The following is a 9,339-nucleotide window of genomic DNA, read 5'->3' on the forward strand; positions in this document are numbered from 1 at the left end:
TTTCGAAGTCAATTATTATTTTAAATTTAAATTTGAAAGTTTTCTATTAATGTGTTTCATTTTAAATTTCAAATCTGTAAATTGAATTTAAATTTGAAAGGTTAGACTTTCCTAATAAGTTTGCTTGATTTACGAAATTGGATATTAGTGATTTGATTTTCAGATTTTATATTTTACATTTTCAAGTCAATCATTATTTTAGATTTAAATTTTGAAGTAAACCATTATTGTGTTTGAATTTAAATTTTGAATGCTTTGAAATCTTGATGATTTTTATGAGATGCTTTGACTATATTATTTGTAATTTTAGGGATGCTTCGAGTCTTCGACTATTATTTTTGTACTCGAGTTGCATATCTAATTCAAATTGTGTTTTGTATTTTTAGATGAAGAGCTTCTTTCAGACTCCTTCCCCTACAAGAAACTCTTGAATGAGATCCTATGAGAAGTTGAAGGAAAGGTATATCTTGCACCGTTCTTTATCTATATCTATATATCTATATATCTTAAATGGGATCCTATGGGAAATTGATCTCTATTTGATTCACTGATGTATATTTTTCTCCTCACCATTTTGTTCCGTTAATCAACTCATGTGTGCTCTTATGTTTGATACCCGATCTTAATCCAGTGATTAATATCCGCTTGGGTAACCCAATCTGAGTGTGATTTTTTTCGTTAACGATTCAGGTAAACTTTCCCGATTTGGGTTTTATGCAATGCTAATCATCTAAATTAATTTGTTATTTTTATGGTTTACCATTGCATAAGTTAGTACAATTTGTTGACAAAGTTTTGTTTTGGGGGATAGTAGTCATAAATTGACTAATATTCAAGGTTTTTGTGTTTTTATTTTGATTCATTAGGTGTTTATTTTGGATGGTCCGGGGTTTTTGGCTGCAACTATGTTAGACAGAGATATGCTTGCTATGGCTGGAAACAACATTGTTGTGCTTGATTTTAAATTTTAAATTTTGAAGTCAATCATCATTTTAAATTTAAATTTTGAAGTAAACCATTGTTGTGCTTGATTTTAAATTTTCAATTTCGAAGTCAATTATTATTTTAAATTTAAAATTGAAAGTTTGCCATTAATATGTTTGATTTTAAATTTCGAATCTGTAAATTGAATTTAAATTTGAAAGGTTAGACTTTCCTAATAAGTTTGCTTGATTTATGGGATTGGATATTAGTGATTTGATTTTCAGATTTTAAATTTTAATTTTTGAAGCCAATCATTATTTTATATTTAAATTTTGAAGTAAACCATTATTGTGTTTGATTTTAAATTTTGATTGCTTTGAAATCTTGATGTTTTTTTTATGAGATGCTTTGACTATATTATTTGTAATTTTAGGAATGCTTCGAGTCTTTGACTATTGTTTTTGTACTCGAGTTGCATATCTAATTCAAACTGTGTTTTGTAATTTTTGGTGATAAACTTCTTTCAGACTCCTTCCCTTACAAGGAACTCTTGAATGGGATCCTATGAGAAGTTGAAGGAAATGTATATCTTGCACATTTCTTTATCTATATCTATATATCTATATATCTTGAATGGGATCCTATGGGAAATTGATCTCTATTCGATTAACTGATGTATATTCTTTTCCTCACCATTTTGTTCCGTTAATCAACTCATGTGTGCTCTTATGTTTGATACCAGATCTTATTCCAGTGATTAATATCCGCTTGAGTAACCCAATCTGAGTCTGATTTTTTTCGTTAACAATTCAGGTAAACTTTCCCGATTTGGGTTTTCTGCAAGGCTAATCATCTAAATTAATTTGTTATTTTTATGGTTTACCATTGCATAAGTTATATAATTTGTTGACAAAGTTTTGTTTTGTGGGATAGTAGTCATAAATTGAGTAATATTCAAGGTTTATGTGTTTTTATTTTGATTCATTAGGTGTTTATTTTGGATGGTCCGGAGTTTTTGGCTGCAACTATGTTGGACAGAGATATGCTTGCTATGGCTGGAAATTGGTACCATGTCGGTTGGTTTTGCTTGGCAAGGTTAGACTTTCTAATAAGTTTGCTTGATTTACGAGATTAGATATTAGTGATTTGATTAATGGATTTTTTTTTAATAAGCAAGTGATTATTTGAAAATGGGAACAATCAACACTATATTAATATCCATGTTATTAATTTGTTATATTTCGATTGGTCATGATTGTTAAAAAAATATATAATGTATATTTAATGAATAAAGTTTTTGTTGTTTATATTTTCTTATGTAAACTTTAATTAATTTCTAAATTTAATTAAATGAGTTTGTTTTGTAGGTTCGAATAACTCCATGCGTATATTTTATTATAAAAAATAAAAGTTTTTTTTTTTGTTTCTTGGGTCATTCAATGAGGCAAGTTTCTGCCTCTGGTTCTTGCCCGAAGTTTCTGACCTTACTCGCAACCCAATGACTACAACTTTCAATTCAAAACAATTATAAAAAAATTATGTTCGAAAACATGTATTTTTATTTTATTTAATGACATAGTTCGATTAATATAAAGTTAATGTTTCTACCCGCGAAGTATGCGGGTGATAACCTAGTCTTTTAACATATCAGATCATATATATGCGTCATCTAGCATATGAAATCTATGCATATGTGTTATCCCAATGCACACCTACTCTAAAAGCCACCAATTAAATTATGACACCTCATCTCTTTTTACTTTATAGGAAAGTATAATTTTAAGATCTCTTTTTAAAAATGATAAGGAAAAAAAAACATAAGCTAGATGTTATTCAACATTTGGTAGATATTTTTTAACGACAAGTTTGGATAACGCACCACTAGAGTATCATCGTGCCACCAGTGGAATCATCTAATCATATCCATCTCCACTAGGCAATAATGCATATACACAAATTCAGGAGAAAACCCAATAAATCTGGGAAAACCCTCTTGTAAAAATCGAATCCAAAACCTAATGGTTCCTAAGACTTATCTCACCCCTAAAATATCACTAAGCTATAATGCCCATGACATTTGGTAGATCATTTTGTCTTTAAATTTTTTACGAGCTATATAATATTCAAATTAAAGGTTCTTACTTAGAAGAATTTAAAGAGAAGGTAAAGTAAAATATTTTATTATGAATATCTAACTGACATATTTTTGTCACCACTAAATGGGCATGTAGTGGGATGGTTACATATCAAAATGCATAAAGAGTTAAACCAGTAAATTTTATGGTAATTAAAATGGCCTGGTGGGGTTGAGTTGATAACAATAAGTTTGGCAAATATAGTTAATAAAAGTTAGAGTTAATTGTCCGGATAGCCTATGTGGTTTGTAAACGCACCACACTCGTCAATTCCTGCTAGATCTTCGATAAGGGTGGTGGTTTTGTCGGATGGCACGGTGGTCGGAAAAACGAAAGTGGCCGGAGTGGAGGGGTTAACGGTGGTGTTCAGAGGATATTGAGTGGTGATATAGTATGGAGATGGATCTCCGATAATCCATGCTTGTTTCCGATGTCTGGAAGTGTGAAAACGGTGAATAGCCGATAACAGAGTGGTGGGGGTGAACGGTGATGGTGGCCGGAGGTGGTGGGGGCGGTGGTTATGGGAGAGTGGTGGCCGAAGGTTTGTGGAAGGTGTTTGCAGCGGATGTGGAAGGTTTAGATGGGGAAGAATGAGGGGTTGGGTAGTGGTAGGGTGGGCCCTACACTATTTATTAATTAAATTATTGTTTTTTAAAGAGTTAAATGCCTGGATAGTCCCTGTGGTTTGCTCTTTTTCACCTTTAGTCCCTAATTTTCTAAAATTACAGCTATAGTCCTCAACTTTTCAACTTTCGTTCCCGGATAGTCCATGTGTCTAACATCAGTTAGTTTTCTCAGTTAAAAGGGTGTGAAATGACTAGATTGCCCCTGAACAATAAAAAAATAAAAAATAAAGATGACCCATCCTCATTTTCTTCCTCCCCTCCCTCTGAACCCCACCATCACCGGAGAAAACCGACATTTCGTTATAAATTAATATATCGTTTATATCCTGGCAAATGCGGACTGCAAAGCTGGTGATAGCAGCTTTTGATTTAAAATTATTAATACCCAAAAGACGATCTTTTACCGGAGATGTGAAGGAATTCCGTTCAACCAAAACACTTCGATATTCAGTGCAAACTCTTTTTGGTGATAAGAGGATTTTACTCTTACCTAAAAAATATGTACTTAAACACATTAGCTCACAAAATCAAATCTACAAAATGTTAAATTTTAGAAGTATAAAAAATCGTTTACCTGGTAAGCTGTCATGCTTCTGCAATGAAGGGACATGTGGCAACCCACCACAAGACATGATAGTTTGCAGTCCAATTGCATCCAAAGACGGCATGGGGGTCCGCCAACAACCCACGACGGTCAATTTCAGAAGAAAGCGCTGGTCACGTAACTGTATTTTTCTGAAAATCATGACCACCAATTCTCTAATCTGAGCTCGTTTTAAAGGGAAATGTGTGTTTATTGTGTGATTTTTGTTGAAATTGAAAGGATGTGTGAAGATGATTATGTGATCAAGTCTCCAATCAATTTGATTAGGGTTTCAGAGGAATATGGGAAGAGGGATCATGTCTGATCAATTTGGGGATTACGTGGTGGTGGGTTTTAGAGAGGGCTCTCGGTATCCACACATCCCCTTTTTTTATTTGCACATCCCTAACCCTACAGGAAGTGTATTGGGCTATACGGTTCCTCTGGGTCAAAGCGTATTGATCTATACGCTTCCTATACGTGTACTTGAAGTACAACTTTTCAGACACTTTTCATGCAATAATTATGGGACCAGAGGAACCGTATAGCCCTATACGCTTCCTATAGATTTTTTTTTCAAAAGCAGCATATGGCTCTTATCATCTTTTTTTTTGAACGGAAAGGAACGAGTGTCAACCACCGTGACACCGGTCGCTGTGGCCAATGTCGACTACTCAACCGCCACCAGCCTCTTGGCTCTCCCAAATACGCGGAAACCCGACCTCTACCTGCCCGAAGGAATGGCAGTGGAATAATCGGTAAAACCTCGCCTCCCATCCAAGATGAACCATATTGCCCTATACGCGTCCTATACTTTACTTACTTTACTGACATGGGAAACGTATTGCCCTATACGCTTCATATACTTTACTGACAACGGAACCATATTGCCTTGTACACTTCCTGTTGGGGGCACTTTTCAGATCTTTTAAGTTATGAACTGCGTGTATGTCATAGCTAGGTGGTACATCGTACCAATAGGAATCGTGTTGCCTTATACGATTCCTATTGGTGTCGCATTTAGGGTGTGTTTGGTATGGGGTAATAGAATGGATGAGGTAATGGAATGAACGAAGGAATGCAATGGATCATTACCATTCCATTTCGTGTTTGGTTACCATATGAGAATGAAATAAATTATTACCGTGTATTGTTTGGTAGACAAGAAAAACAAGGGAATAAAATCTGCGGTGAGTGGTGGTGGTGGTCGGTGGCTGTGATTGTGGCTGGTGAGAGGTGGCGGTGGTGGGTGGTGGCGGCGACGAGTAGCGGTGGTGAGCGCGGCAGCGGTGGCCGTCAGTGGTTCTTGGTGGTGCCTGAGGCAATAGTGGGTGGCAACGACGGTGGTGGTGGGTGGCGGTGGTGGTTGGTGGTGGGGCGGTAGCTAGGTGGTGGGGCGGCGGCGGTGGGTGGTGGCAATGGCGGCGGTGGTGGTGTGTGGGAGCAGCGACTAGTGGCAATGGAGGCGGTGGTGGATGTCGGCGGTGGTTGGTAGCGGAGTGGTGGCGACAGTGGTGACCGTCGGGGTGGCGACGGAGTCGGTAGGAATCGTGTTGTCCAATACACTCATCCCCGAAAGTTTGGATATATAACAGATTTCTGGTCCGATAGGAATCGTATTGCCCAATACACTTCGTATGGAATTAATTCGTCCACCAACGAAACCCTATGGGAAGTGTAATGCCCTATACACTTCCTGATGGGTCCCTATGGGAATCGTATTGCTCTATACGCTTCCTATTGAGGTCGCTTTTCAGAGATTTTCAGTTCTGAACTATCTGCATGTTAGAGCATATTGGTTCATCGTATCAATATGAAGTGTATCGCCCTATACGCTTCATATTGGGTCCCTATGGGAAGTGTATTGCCCAATACGCTTCCTATTGATTTAATTCATCCACCAACCAAAATCCTATGGGAAGCGTATTGCCCAATACACTTCCCATTGATTTAATTCGTTTACCAACCAAAGCTTTATTGGAAGCGTATTGCTGAATACACTTCCTGGTAACTGTAAGGAATCGTATTGTCCAATACGCTTCCTGTTGGCCTCACTTTTTAGTCCTTTTCACTTTTCAGTACTTTTCTATGTCTGAAATGCCTGCATGACAGAGAGTGTCAGGGTTCAGTGTACGAATGGGAAGCGTATTGACCTATACGGTTCCTATTGGTGTGGCATTTATTGCTTTTGAACCCTATAAGAAGCGTATTGGGCTATACACTTCATATTAAGGAATGTATACTAATTTTTGGGGGGTGTCTAGATACCATGACCCTTAGAGAGAGAGAGAGAGTGGAGGAAGAAGATGAAGGTGAGCCATCATTATTTTTTATTGTTTAGGGGCAATCTAGTCATTTCACACCCTCTTAACTGAGAAAACTAACTAATGTTAGGTACAGGGACTATCCGGAAACGAAAATTGAAAAGTTGGGGACTATAACTGTAATTTTATAAAGTTAAGGACTAAAGGTGAAAAATGGCAAACCACAGGGACTATCCGGGCATTTAACTTTTTTTTTAAATATATGTATAAATGATAGTTAAGACATTTCATACAAACTTAACTGAGAAAACTAACTGTCATTCAATTCGGGGACTACCCGAGTAACAAGTGAGTAAACCACAGGGAACAAATATGCTATTTTGAAAAGTTGAGGACTAAAGGTAAAAAATAGCAAACCACATGGACTATCCGGGCAATTAACTCTAAAAGTTATATTAGTTTAAAAATAATATTTTTTAAATAGTTTCAGAGTTTCTTTTTATGGTTTTAATATTCACACACCCCTCCCCTTTATCTCTCTGTATATACATAGATATATATAGAGAGATACAGTGAAAATGTGCGAGAATAAGAATTTAGGGTGTGAAAATAGAATGAGTGTTTTTTTATTACAAATTTACTTTGCACGAATTTCTAGAAGTCTCTTTCTAATAAGACTTAGAGGGTGTTTAGGGTTGAGTTTTGAAAATAGATTATGCGTTTTGAATAATCAGAATCAGATAACTAACTGTAACAAAACGTGATATTGAAAGATAGTGTTTGAATTTGATTATGTTGCTTGATATCACAATAATTAGATAATCAACTATTTGAGTGTTTGGTAAATATATATTTAAAAAAAATAAACAAGTGAAAATCCTTTTCTAAATGCAAATAATCAATTTTTGGAAAACTGTGTTTTGTTGCAGTAGGGGGGAGCTGCTTTTGGAAAACTGCGTTTTGTAACTTTCTAAACGCAAATAATCAATTTTTTAATTTTTTTTACCCAAACACTCAAAACTGATTATTGACGATTTCAAAACTCAATAATCCAAAAATCTCATTCAAAACTCAACCTCAAACACCCTCTTATTAGTTTCATTCTTTGACTCATTTCCATAATATAAATTATCAACATATTCTTGCATAGTGTTGTATCCCAAGCATGGGGTGTTTTTCAAAACTAATTTGTGATTTTTCACTTTTAACCCAAAAGTTTTCATCTTTGGTATTTTAACACCTTTAATTTGTTTACTTTTAACCCAAAACTTTACATCTTTTGTAATTTAACCCAAAACTTTTTTATTTACAACTTTGTTCCCTCATACTTTTTATTTTTTCGCAGGTTTTTCGTTTTACATTTCGTTCTAAATTTTGCGAGTTAATACGTCACAATGTGCATGTGTGGTTCAACGTTTTGGTCTATTTTTCACATTTGACAGGTATGTCGCAACGTGTCTACTTTCCCCCTTTGGTAAGTGCGCCGCAACGGGCGGATCCTACATTGATTTAGTTATTTTTTTTACGTTATTTTGCGAGTTAACACGACGCAACGTGCGTATGTGGTTCAATGTTTTTACGTCTATTTTTTCCATTTAACAAGTTTATCGCAACGCGTGTGTCCTAAATCGACAGTTATTTTTTTATGTCATATGTTTCAGTCTTATTTCTTCGCATTAACACGCCACAACTTCAGTGTTGGTGGTCGCTACCAGTAGTGTGACATTGATGTTATTTGGCATATTTTTAAGTCCCCCGTCGCAACGCGAGGATGCTTAATTCTAGTTAGAATTAAATTTTAACATGTTATTGAATTTATAAGGAAACAACTTTTACCTCATCCTGTCATTTTCCTTGCATAAAAGGTTCAGATAAATATTATCCTATATATTAAAAAACTAAACTTGTGAATAGTTCCTTCACCATTCAAAGTTTGCTACGTGGCAAGCCTTTTGTTTTTTTTCCCATTTAATGAATAGTACCTTCTCCATTCAAAGTTTGCCACGTAACAAGTTTTTTTTCCCATTTATCCATTTTTTTATTTCATTCATAGTTGAAAAAAAAACCCAATTTTAATACAACTCACAGTATCCGGATCTGAAGGATCTGGATTGTGTCGGGTCCACCTATGGTTCACTTATGTGGAGAGTTATATAGAGTGTGTGTTTACCTGACCGCATGTTATATTAGATTATGAGGTTTCTGTTAACGGTCATGCCTAACGGCCCACTCGTTTTTTTAATGTGACGTGACACACACACTAGTGACCTCACACACGAACAAGGTTATGCAATCTCTCAAAACTCTCTCTGCTCTCTTACATACTCATTTTTCCGGTAAACTTCATATACTTATTCTTACGTCAGCTGGTGATTACATGGAACCAGTTGAATCTATTCTACAAGAGCTGAAAGATTTAATCGGTTATACGAAGATCTCCAAGATTTTCCGTGGAAGTCAGTATCCAAATCCCATCAGAGTTGGGTGATTGCTTCTTCTTAAAACAAAAATTTCATGGTTGTAGAGTTTGAGGTTCAACAAAGTAGTGTGAACCATGATATTAGTTTGCTATAGAACTTTGAACCATATGGCTCATTATAAGGACTTTGATGAGGCTTAACCGAGCATTTTAATATTAGTGGTCACAAAGAGACAAGGATCATGGCATCCACACTTCTTGTGTGTGGATTCTGACACACATGCACAAGGAATAATTTCAATGGTATGAAAACAAAAATTGTACATCTACCGTGTATATGTCACACATTTTAAATATTAATTAATAATAATAAACACCTGATTATTTA

The 9,339-nt window shown here is 35.5% G+C and overlaps 1 long non-coding RNA gene across 1 annotated transcript; it reads left to right on the top strand.

Annotated features, from left to right (window-relative positions):
- The first annotated feature begins 405 nt into the window (after positions 1 to 405).
- On the top strand, positions 406 to 2,016 carry LOC110906346. Its single transcript, XR_002573828.2, has 3 exons — positions 406 to 460; positions 1,667 to 1,737; positions 1,913 to 2,016. It is a non-coding gene; the product is annotated as an uncharacterized LOC110906346 (long non-coding RNA).
- Positions 2,017 to 9,339: the final 7,323 nt, after the last annotated feature.

The sequence above is a fragment of the Helianthus annuus genome, chromosome 2 (assembly GCF_002127325.2).
Source record: "Helianthus annuus cultivar XRQ/B chromosome 2, HanXRQr2.0-SUNRISE, whole genome shotgun sequence".
Taxonomy (NCBI): Eukaryota; Viridiplantae; Streptophyta; class Magnoliopsida; order Asterales; family Asteraceae; genus Helianthus; species Helianthus annuus.